Source organism: Falco biarmicus, chromosome 6 (assembly GCF_023638135.1).
Source record: "Falco biarmicus isolate bFalBia1 chromosome 6, bFalBia1.pri, whole genome shotgun sequence".
Taxonomy (NCBI): Eukaryota; Metazoa; Chordata; class Aves; order Falconiformes; family Falconidae; genus Falco; species Falco biarmicus.
The window spans coordinates 67,963,900-67,975,781 of record NC_079293.1 but is presented as its reverse complement, the minus strand read 5'-3'; the positions used below and the strand labels follow the sequence as shown (position 1 = coordinate 67,975,781).

At 49.9% G+C, this 11,882-nt stretch overlaps 1 protein-coding gene across 2 annotated transcripts in view; it reads left to right on the top strand.

Annotated features, from left to right (window-relative positions):
• Positions 1-8,024: 8,024 nt before the first annotated feature.
• LIN28B (lin-28 homolog B) overlaps positions 8,025-11,882 on the top strand; it is a 104,934-nt gene continuing 101,076 nt past the window's right edge. For both annotated transcript variants that reach the window (XM_056344318.1, XM_056344316.1), the window contains exon 1: positions 8,025-8,399. The gene's annotated coding sequence lies outside the window, so the exon portion shown is untranslated. The remainder of the gene's footprint in view (positions 8,400-11,882) is intronic.

The window sequence follows — 11,882 nt, the reverse complement described above, 5'->3', positions numbered from 1 at the left end:
AAGGACACCTCTTTTTCTCTTTTCATTCTGTGTTTTTTCTCTCTGTCACTTTCTTTGCATATCTAAAACATTAAGTCAGTAGGATTTGCTACGATCTCCACTCCATGCTTCCTTCCACATTCACATTTTAACTTGGTCTCTGCCTGTTTTCCAAATTTGTTCTGATTGCAAGTTCAATGGGACTTAAACTATACTGGCTTTTAAAGAAAGTCAGAAAATAACTCAAAATCTGTTAAAACACCATGCTTTATTTCCACTGCCTTTTTTTATTTTTTTATTTAAAAGAGTATGGGAAATCTGAAGGGACACTCTCCTGCATGAAAGCAGTCTCCATTTGAATCAGCGTATCTTTCAATCAGATCACCCTTCAGCAATGTGGTTTACTTCTGCAATTAATCTACAAGTGAATTCTAATTGACTCAAACTGAAGGGGCAGAAGTAAACCGGGAGTAAAGCAAAATCTTTTGAGACAATATTTTTGAGCACTTTAAACCTTGCTTATCAATTAAGGTTTCACTCTTTAAAATCATGATTAACAATAAAAGTGATGCTGAAAATTAAAACTTAGAAATTATTATTCTAGTTGCTTATTATTCTAGTCTGGTGGAGATGCAGAGAAGCTCCTTCTAAATCTAAATCCTGTTAACTTCTCTACCTGTTCTTTGAATATTCAATAGAGAAACACTGACCTAAGTGATTGTAATTAGTTCTTGTGAATGGAGTAATGGTACATGAAGAAACAAAGTAAATGTATAAACCAACTGTGGCTTACCACCCACAGATGCACGAAGCAGGCACTTTCTCACTCTACGCCCCAACTCCAAGTAATCATTTCCTTTCTTCACCACTGTATACTTTGAAAAATGTTCTGTATTTTTTTCCTACCAGCTAACAATTCAATCTTTTGAGCCTGCAGTTCCCTGAGGAAAATAGTTCAAACTCCTTAAATCAAGCTGCTATAAGGAGCTAGACAGTTTCAGCTGATGAAACCTGCATACAGTGTAAATCAATAAAACCCACAGGCCTGTCTTGGTCATAACAAAATAAAATTTATTCCTAACGTTAAGCTAAAATGTTCTTATGGTTTTTATTCCTAAAGACTATACATACAGATTTAAAAAGCATTAAAATGTTAATGGTTAACCAAGTATATGTCACTGAATTCCTAAAAAAGTATTTGAACATGACTGTGGTCCTTTTGAAATAATTAAGTCTGAAGATCTTGTGCACTAACTCAGGTTTACCATAAACCCTTCATCCTGCACCAGACTCTGGTGTTGCTGTTGCTTTCGATGAGCATTAGATGAAAAGCTACATATTATTTTTCCTTTTTAAAAAGTGCCATAAGCACCACTCTGATAATTATTCTGTAGAGAGGCATGCTCAAATCTTTCTGTTTGAACTGGACTGAACAGAAGTCAGAATCCTGGGATCAGAAGTAGAATAAACATTTAAAAACCTGGCTGCAAACTACTGCTTTGGGTAGTCAGCTGCACACAAGGAGACCTGAGCTCTTACTCCTTCCCTACTATCTTCTTTTTCTTCAGTGACGGTGTAATGTAAAATATAGAAGCAATGGAGACCAGCAACCACTCAATTATTAGGTTCTTTTTGGAGCTGGCTTTTACAAAAGGGGTCCTCATAGTAAAGACCTCCCTTCCTTTCCTCCCACCAACCTACCTCATGATGGGGTCAAGACCTAAAGGCCATGTCTATATCAGTAAATAAAACAGTACAGTGCTCATTTTCTGACTCTGTGGCTAATTATCCTGGCACATCTTACAGCCAAGGGTTTAAACCAGTTATGTCTTCAAACAGACCAAAAGCAATCTGCATATTAGGGCTTGGCTTTGGCCCATGCCAGTTCCCCAGCCACAGCCTGGCACCAATTGTTTTGACAAGGCCTGATTGACACAAACCCACTTTATGGACCATGCACAACCAGTGCTTTGGCATTTGCCCTGGCCCTGTTCATTTTGTTAATTCAGATGTGGCCAAGGAGTCTTCATATCCCTGAAAGGGCAAATCAGCAGCGAGGATCCTGGCACAGGATCCTCCATCCATGAAACAAAACATGATGGGGGTAACAGATGGATTTAGTCCAATATAACTCTGTTATGGCAGGAGCAAAGTAGTCATCTTTTTCCTTGATGTAAAACCAATACCTGTGTGACTCACATGTGGCATGCTCATTCACGTTAAATAGGAAAACCCAAGCCAACGACACTTTTTCTGGAATTGCATGTGTGGCCTCAGCCTAGAAAGCAGAAAGCAGGACTTGCACTGACTGAGGGGGTTCACAGCTTCCTCTTCAGTTTGGCCTTCCTGATCAACCCATGACCAGCTGATGCCGTGGCAAGTTTCTGATGCACACAACTCAGTTTCTGCACCAGCTTAAACAACAAGCATAACCTCACCTTTCAAATTAGTGTATCTGAGCCACTAAACAAGGACAGAAATTATCAAGCATTTGAAGAAGGCAAAATAGCTACTGGTTTGGAATTAAATGTAGTCTTGTAAAGGTGGTAAATATTGGTTTAGCAAAGGTGTGGAGAAGTCAACAATTGAGGCTTGGCAGAGTGCTCTTAGTGTGCCTGTAATAAAGGTTTGACTGAAATACAATTGACTTGGCTGCAACTAAACATCTAAAAAGGCATTTGTGATAAAATACTTCTCTCTGATTACCATATTGAATGTTCATGTGCTGAGATATTTGTCTAAGCTGGCAAATGGAATGTTCTTGAGAATCTTATATTAAAATTTAAAGCTTCATAAAATGTGGTATGTTTTTCACAAGGCCACAAAATAAAGCAGAACAGCATATTTTGGCACAGCTTTTCCAAACTAACTTTTAAAAATCACTTCCTTTCTTTGGCCCCACTGGCAAAAGCAAATAAAACAGGAGGAAGACAGGAGAAAAACGAGAAACTTCTCTGTTACTAACATTTTCATTGGGTCATTAAAAAATTAGAACAATCCCAAATGGCAAAGAAGCAGACTAATGCCTAAAAGGAGAAAAGAGAAAGCTCTGTAACTGTATACAGCCATTGCCAGCTAAGAAACAGAGCACGGCTTGGGCCTTCATCAGGCATGAGCAGTTCTGGGGGAAAGAAAACAGGAAACAGAAAACAAGAGCCTCACCAGGGTCCTTCTATAGCACATTTTATATCAGTTTGGCTGCCAGCATGCAAGGAACACTTAGCTTTGCAACTGCAGTATTTTTCCTTTGTTTGAGTTTTACAGTAGAGTTGATGTGTTTTTAAAAAATAAATGACAAGGAGGTCAAATGGAGTATGGTAGCCATATGATTTATCACTAGGCTTGAGACCGTTAGGGTATATACCTGGTACACACCTTGCAAAGCTGAAGGAGAAATCTTACTGCAATCCTACTGCGTTACTGCTCCTCAGACCACTGGTGGAACCTGCAGCTGTAGGAAAAGGTCCACAGTGAGTGCACAGTGCTGGGGGCAGCGAGGGGAGGCTGCCCTGCTGGGGAAGGGGATCCGGGAGACACATGTGACACAGGGCCTGTGGGGCAGGGCCCTCACTGACAAGGGCACAGAGCAGGTCTGTTGGTGGCAACCAAGGACAAGAGTCCAGGTGGCCAGACGAGCCCATGGGGATGAGGCAGGTCCAAGGTCAAACCTGTCATCCATCAGGGTCCAGATCAACAGGCATGGCCGCGCCTGCAGCACAGCTGCAATGGAGCTTAAGCTTAAGAAGTGCTCCAGGTCAAAGGAGCAGCAGACCCTCACTGAGGTTTCTTGTAGCATTTTCTTTCAAGGCTACCAGCCATAGTATCTCTAAAGCTGTCCCTGAGCCCAGGCAGCCACACGCCTGGAAGCAGGGATGCACACAGGACCCCCACATAGCAGCCGTGGATACTGTTTCCACTCAAATTTTTCCCGTTTCTGTTCTGCCTTTGTCTACCACAGTTCCTTATCAAATCTATTTCAATACTCTTGTAATCTCCATTTTGCAGACAAGCACCTAAATTGGTTTTTTCCCTTCTCCATTCTGAGACCCTTTTTCTCTTCCTTCTTTTAGTGCATCCTATTCGCCCACGAACTTCCCATGCTTCCCTCATGGTTTTGTCTCAGTCTCCCCCACGCATACTCCCGGCCCCTGCCCCTCACAACTAACAGGAGAGATGCTGCTACTTCCCACAGATACACATGACAGCTCTTCCAGCCAACAGTAACCCTGGTCTTCATTAACTCATACTTCACATTTTGTGGATTTCGCTATGCTGGCAAATAAACACCCTGATATGAGGTGAAATGCTCTTGGGCAGTGAATCTCTGCCTCGGCTCCCCAGTTTCTAGACACGGCCTTTTGCCCTTGAACAGTCCTGATCTCAGGAGAATCTTAATCTAATTTTTTTTTTTTGTCATCCTGGTCTTGCATTTGTCTTATTTTCCACTTGACTCGGATAGCTTCTTCCTTCATGCTTCCAGCATGTTAGCAGTAGGGTCACTAAAAGGACAAGAGAGGGAAATTGCTCGTTCTTAGTTCCCAAAAAAGAACCTGATCGGGAAAAGGAGCAGCTGAAACCATCCATGGAAAGTTTTCCCTGAGATTCTGTAGCCCGGACAAGGCAGGGGAGTGTGTATATGAACTACCCATTTGCTGCAGAAGACCCGATGCACATAGGCTGCTTGGCGTTCAGCGTTGGAAGTAACTTGGATTTTCGTTGGACCCAAGGCTTTGTAAATTTTACCTGTTAAGAAAGTCTCTCAGTGTGTGCAAACTGCCGTTTGGCATGGAGTTATAGCCCAGCCAGATCTGAACAGAGTACCCACACAAACAACAAAAGGCATTTTCTTGCCTTAAAACCAGATTTGAAGTGCCTGCTCTAAATATTGGGACTGGTAGATCTATTTGAAGAAAATAATACCTTAACATGCACCAAATACGTATTCTTCATTCTTTTTCCTGGAAATGACTGGGAAAATATGTAAACAGCCTATAACAGGAGGCATGCAAAATTTCATACTAAAGAGCTAGCTTGCTGAAGATACAAGCAACTGGAAAACTATCTTATAATTGGAGATTTTAATACAATTTTAATAATAGCTGACACAAACACACTTACAAAAAATAAGTTTGTAGAAATATTGCAGATAAACCTATACACAATCTCCAGAAGTGCCTACTCAGACCCTGATTAGGCTGGCATACGGCAAGACTAATAAAGGGGCTGGCAACTGGGAGATGATACCGTCAGGAAAGAAAACAGCATGATTGAAATAGAACACCCAGACGATAAATGTGGAAGGATGGGAAACCTGAAGCAGCACAAAGCTGTGGGAGCGGAAGACTCTCTCTGCAGGATGAAATGAGTAAATGTACTCTGCAGCGGGGGTGGAATAGAAGCAACCGCTCTTGGTCTAAAAGCTCTGGCTTTGGGCTGGTTTGAAACCCAGGAATGTGCTGGAGAGGATGTTTCCTGGAACCTCAGAAACTCCTCCACGATCAACGTCTCAGCACTTTCTTTTCAAACATTCAGTGAATATTTCCCACAGTTGGAGACACCATTACAGAATGGAAACCAGCGCTACTTACTGAATGTTTTTCTTTTTTTTTCTTTACTATAGTGAAAATGCTTTAGTAGAACTCACTAGAAAAATATTATATTTAATTATTTTATGGCATATTTTCATGAACTATTACAGAAATTATTTTTGATAGCAGCACAACACAAATAGACTAAATGTTTTGGTTTGGGTGGAACATATAGCATAAGAAAATAAAAGTGCTTTTTCAAACACTGGTGGGGTTTTTTTTGCAAAATATCTTCAATGCTTTTTCTTTTTCACCAGGGATGGTGGGTCACTTTAACAGGTCACCTTAGGAAAATATCTTGTACCTCATGAAAATGCCTAGAACTGTTTAATCTGCATAGGATTTTTCATAGAGTTCTCAGGGGAAACTGTATGAACAAGCCCAGTGAAAAAACAGCTGAGAAATGGAAAGTAATAGAAAAGATTGTGCAGCATTTTCAAAGCCTTTCAAGGTGTTTGCAGTTCATTTATTTATTGAAAGAGTTAAACTTTGTTTATGTTCTGTATATAACTTGTTTTATACAAACTCGCTATAGAATTAGATTATGTCAAATGCCGAGGGTACAAATCAAAAGATAGGTAAGTTACTTTTTCTGCAAAAATATCTCAACACAAATATCAGGGACCAGGAAGGAACTCTTCCAGATCTATAAATAAAAAAACTAAGTGAGAAATCAAGTTCTGACCATAGTTTGGTTTTGTTTGTTTTGCAGAGATCATGCATTCTCAAACTATTAGCAAAATATAGCTACAGCTGTGTTATATAGCTATATATTGGGCTATTTTTTTATATTTATATATATATTATAAAGAGACTGCACATTAGAACTTTAGGTAATAGAGTCAAATATTAGGAGTACTAGCAAAACGTGGCTACTTAAATGTCATCTGGAAAAAATGAATGAACTTGCTAGGACTGCGCCTAAATAAGTCTCAAGTGGAATGGCATCATTTAGTGACTCCCTGCACAAGATTTGCTCCTGAGCCTTAAAAAATATTTGTCTGTCCACCACAAAACCTTTCTTGGCTAAGTAAGGTGCAGTATTTGAAGGCTCAAGAAGCACCATAGCTTCTTTAATCACAGGCTAAGATCACATAGCAAAACTGTGTAAAGTTTTCTTTGTGAAAAAGAAGATAAATAGCTACGCAAGTATTTTAGCACTGACTGGGCCCTTAATTGTACTCAAAGTGCTGAGAAGTTCTTGAAAGTCTTACTGGAGCCTCAAAAATTGAACCCACAAAGGAAATCCAAGAATGGGAAGGCGCGATCATGGCAGACATACTACTGCCTAATGATACAAACCTATGTGAGCTGGGCTCTCTGCAGAGCAGGAAATGAGCACTTCAAAAAGGCATCCTCTCCACGCCTCGCATCGTGATCTTGCTTGGTCTCTTACCAAAATGCAATTGCATTCATTATTCACCTCTTTGCTCCCAAATAACTTTTGAACCCTTTTTACAATTTCAGCCAAATTCAACATAAAAGACCTGAAAATAGTAAGTGTCATGAAATCAGCAGATAGAAGACACTTATGAGTGTCCCCAGCAGAGGAAAGGTAACTTCACCAGTCGGCTAATCCTCAGCACAAGCGCCTGGTGAGCCTGCCCGCCTACACACCGCCGGGAACCACCTCCGTGTTGCTAGCGCATATGGGAGTGGGGACTGCTGGAGCCCACGTCCAGGGCCTGGGCAGAGAAGGGGTGTGAAACACTGACCCACAGGTAGCCAAGCTCCGTTAACCCTGCTCCTTCTAGAACAATGTACTATATACCCTTGGGTGAAGAGCGTTCACGACAGTAGGTGAGCTACCATCGGGGTACTCTGTGGGTAAGTCACAACGAGCTGGGAAAATGAAACTTTGGGATCAGTAACGGCCCACATGCCGGGAAAGGAACCCAGTCGTGGCGCAGGACAACTGGGAACCGACGAGCTCTGGACAAGCCAGCTGTGCAGAGCGCCCGCCCGCTCTGGGCCGGGGACGGCACACCGGGGGGCCCAGCGGTCACGGCCGCAGCGGGTCAGGGCGGTGCCGAGCCGTGCACGGCCCTCCACGCGGGGGCAGACCTGCGGGTGGGCGGCAGCGCGAGCGGCCTGCACGCGCTGCCCCGGGGGCGTCCGGTGCCGGGGCAGCGGAGCCGGTGCAATCACGGAAGCCGAGCGCCCGCCGCCACGCGCAACCGTGGGACGGGGAGGTGCCTCCCCGCGCGGGGGAAGGAGGCGGCCGGCGGCGGGCTGGGCCCCCGGGCGGGCTCCCGGGGGCGGGGAACCCTCGACCCCTCCGAGCGCAGGCCGAGGGGCGGTGAGCTGACCCGGGCCCACGCGGTGCTGCCACGCGCGAAGGGGGCGGGGGGGGGCGGGGCGGGAGGAGGCGGACGGCGCGGGAGGGCGGCGCGGGCAGGGCTGCGCGCGGGCGCCGGGGCGCGGCGGGCGGCTCCCGTTGGGCGCGGGCGGCCCCGCCTCGCCCCGCCCCGCCCGCCGGCTCGCGCTGCCCTCGAGCGCCCCCGCGCGCAGCCGCCGGGCGCCCGCCGGCCCGCCCGCGGGGAGGGCGGCGGGCAGGTGCGCGGCGGCTGCGGCGTGAGCCAGCGTTGGGGCCGCGTCTGCCCGCCACCGCCGCCCCTCCTCGCCGGCTACCGCCGCCTTCCCGGCGTGAGCACCGGTTCCCTCCTGCCGCAGCGCCTCGCTCTCTCCTCCTCCTCCGCGCGGCTCGGGAGAAGGCAAAGCCCCCAGGGGTGCCCGTCGGTGGGTGCGTGCCCCCAGCCCCCGCGCTCGCCTCCCCACCGCGGCAGCCGCAGGCGCAGCCCCGCTTAGCCCGGCCACCATGGCGTGCGGGAGGTAAGCGAGCTCCCTTCACCTCTCCTTCGCGGCGCGGCCGCCGCCGGGTCTCGCCCTCCCGCCGGCGCCGCACCTGCCGGGGCGTGCGCGGGTCCGCCTCCCGCCGGCCGCGGGCGGCTGCAGGGAGGGGGCGGCCGGCGGGTTTTCCCGATCCTGGAGGAAAAGTTGCGCCGGGCGGAGGCGAAGTGGCCCCGCATTGTTGTGCTGGGGCGCTGGTGCTTCCCTGCGGGCGGCGTGGCGGGTGTACTTCCGGGTTCGCACCTTTTTTCCCTTCGCCGCCGCCTGCCGCTGCCCTCGAGCGGAGCCGGAGCCGCCACTGCCGGCTGGCTGCCGGTAGCCGAGCCGCGGCTCCCCCTCCAGGCCGGGGGGAAGGGGGTGCCGGGCCGCTCCGCACGTCAAACGCGAACGACGACAGCGGTCGTAGTAGGGGAAGGGTGGGGGGACCGAGCCTGCCCCCGCCGCCGAGCGGGGCGCGGGGCGCAGCGCCCCGCCGAGAGACGCCAGCGCCGCCGCGGCGGCGGCCGGGGCCGAGTTAACGGCCGGGCAGCGGCCGCGGGGATGGTGCGGCAGCCCGACGCCAGGGGGCGGCCCGCGCCCCGCCGCCGGATGGCGGTGACCGCCCGGCGAGCCGCCGCGGCCGGTGGAGGGGGGGGGCGGGCGGGGAGCGGCGCGGGGCGACCGGGGCCCGGCGGCCGGGGCGGAAGGGGAGGCCGGGGAGAAGAGTGGACGGACGGCGGCGCGGGACCCGCCGGGCGGCGCGTCCGCCGTGAGGCGGCCGGGGAGCGGCGGATGGGGCCGCGGCGGCGCGCCCCGGAGGGCGCGGGGTTTGGCCGCCCTGTGGTAACTACCGCCGGGGCGGGCGGGGGCGAGGGGCCGGGGCGGGCGCCGCTGCCGGGTGTCACACGTAGCGCCGTGTGCGCGGTGCGGGGGGTTTAAACGTGAGTGGTGGCGGGGCCGCCATTTTGAATGGTTCCCTGCCGCGCCGCAGGGAGCGAGGGGTCGCAGCCGGCCGCTGCCCTCCCTCTGCGGCGGCCGCCCCACGGGGCTGCGGGGAGAGGGCCGAGCCGGGGCGGTGTGGAGGCGGCGGGGCCGCGTCCCCGCCGGCGGTGCCGCGGGCGGGCTTCCCAGGTAACGGTCACATGTAGCCTTACGGCCGGCTCTGAGGCGGAGTTGCCGGTGCCGACGGGACGCAGCGCGAAGGAGAAGAAATAAAACTGCAAGAAGTGCCTCCACAACGCCTTGTTTCTCCTTGTCTGGTTTCACGCCCGGGGGAGAGGCGGCGCAGTCGGTTGGGGCGGGGGCGGGGCGGGCTGCCGGCGGGCGGGCCGGGGCTGGACCACGCAACCCCGGTACCGGGCTGCGGCCGTTGGGCTGGGGCAGTCGCACAGTGAGGGTCAGCCAAACGGCCAGCAGATGAGTACATTAACCTAAAAATAACCACGCGGCAGCAGTGCACGTAAATGTTTTGCCCAGGCTATTATAAAATGCAAAATTCCTAAATAAACCTGAAAACTCTAGGTTGATTTTAAATCTTTTCGCTTTAACGTGAGGGAGTTGCCCGTTTTCATCTGATAAACATACTACCTGAAGAGATTTGATTAATTTACTTGTTTCTCTCTTGCCAATTGTTACCTTGTTAATGGTTGTGAGTAAATTATGTATGATGTCCTTACAGTGATGGGACGAAATAGTAGCACGCTCTACCCGTTTGTTTACAGGCTTCATGCTTTTTCCTTACATAACTGATCCTTCTGTTCTTCTTAAATAGGCCATACACAGGGCTGCTCTAGTGCCGTGTCCCCCGTGCCCCCCGCCCCATCTAATAGCCTGTGTTGGAATTTCACATCTTGCCTGGAAACACTACTTGTAATTGCAAGTATGGAGAAATTTCCTGTCATGAACAAGTCATCAGATACTAAAAAACAATTGTAGTTAAATTTGGTTGTAGTTCATTTAAATACAGTTGTGTAGTTTTAGTGGTATCGGGATATAGTATTGTACTAAAATGCAGTAGGGTATGTTTACGCTTAGGCTGATACCTGTATGCTTTGCTTTACAAAACTACAAGTCATTTATTCTTAGAACACTGAAAAGCGTTAAAGCTTTAGAGGAGGCAGCACTGACAGGTTTGTTTGACAAACCATTTATAAGTTGTGCAACTGAGCTGTAGTTCTTTAAAGAACGATGATGGGCTTTTTTCCCCTTGGTGTAGAGTAGCAAGAGTCAATATTGAATTAAATTATGATCTTAATTATTAATACACCAGGATGCCAAGTTTCCTTTGCTGTAGTGAAACGAATGTAGTGATAAAAGTTGTGATGGTGGCTGATGTTTGTCCCGTGTAGTACTTACAAAAATGCAGCTGTAGTAAAAGCAGCCCATGGGGGTATGACAAAACCAGCTGTTGTCTGCTCTGTTTTAAAAACACATTCTGTAAAGGGTGCATGCTGCCATCTCGGTTTCGATAAAACTTTTTTTGGTTTTTTTGTTTAAATCTTGAAGTGTATTAGCTGGCATGTATTACAAATTTCAGGAGAAGAAAGATGGTAATAAATGAAGTAGGAAGCCCCAAACCCTCTCCCTCCTAGGCCTGAACGGCTGCTGCCTGAGCCAGTGCTAGGATGCAGTCACGAGCAGTGTTCCAGCTTGCACCCCCAAGCACAGAGGTCATTTTTAAAGCCCGAGTGGTTAAAGTACTTGTCCCTCCTCTTTTTCCTTTTTGTAACTCCGTGGCAGCGTTTTCTTTGAGCGACAGCTGACAGCGCTGCTAAGACGGCGCGGCCGCTGCGCGGACAGGCGAGGCGCCCAGCGCCGCTCGGAGCCGGGCGCCGTGGCGGGAGGCAGTTTCCAAAGGAACCGTCCTGCCCTCAGGAAGGAGCCCGGGCGCGCTGCGCTGTCGGGCAGGCCGGTGGCCCGCCGGGCCAGGCGGGGCGAGGGCCGCCGGGGCGGGGCGGGGCGGCGCGGCGCTGCGCTGCGCTGCGCGGCCGGGGGCGCTGGGGGCGGGCGGCAGCCCCTCCTCCCCGCCGCTGGCCGGGGTGCTGAATCCCGCCAGCCGTGTCGGGGCGGCCGCGGCCCCGGGACGGGTCGGGTGTCGCGGGCACGGCTGCGGGTGGTGCTTGCGCCTTTGTTCGTCTCGCGTGTTTTTGCACCGTTCGCAAGGGGTCACGGTAGGGAAATGCTCTCGCCAAAAGCTTTTATGTAACGCACCGTATCCCTCTGGTACTGAATGCTGGTCGCAAAATCAGTGACAGAAATACTACAGCGCTTTCTTCTTCAGAGAAAGAGCCCTTCCAGCAATAAAGGTTTTTTGTAAACAACTTGCGAAGCATAGTGTTACCTATGTAAAATGGAAGTGCAGCTGAAACCAGCAAGTGGGCAGGAACTTGCTATTTGCTATTTTTAACCACAGGTTCAGTTTATGAAAGGGCGTGCTGAAAGCTAGTATCAAAACAGCATGTCATTGGGGAGAACAAAATAAACCAC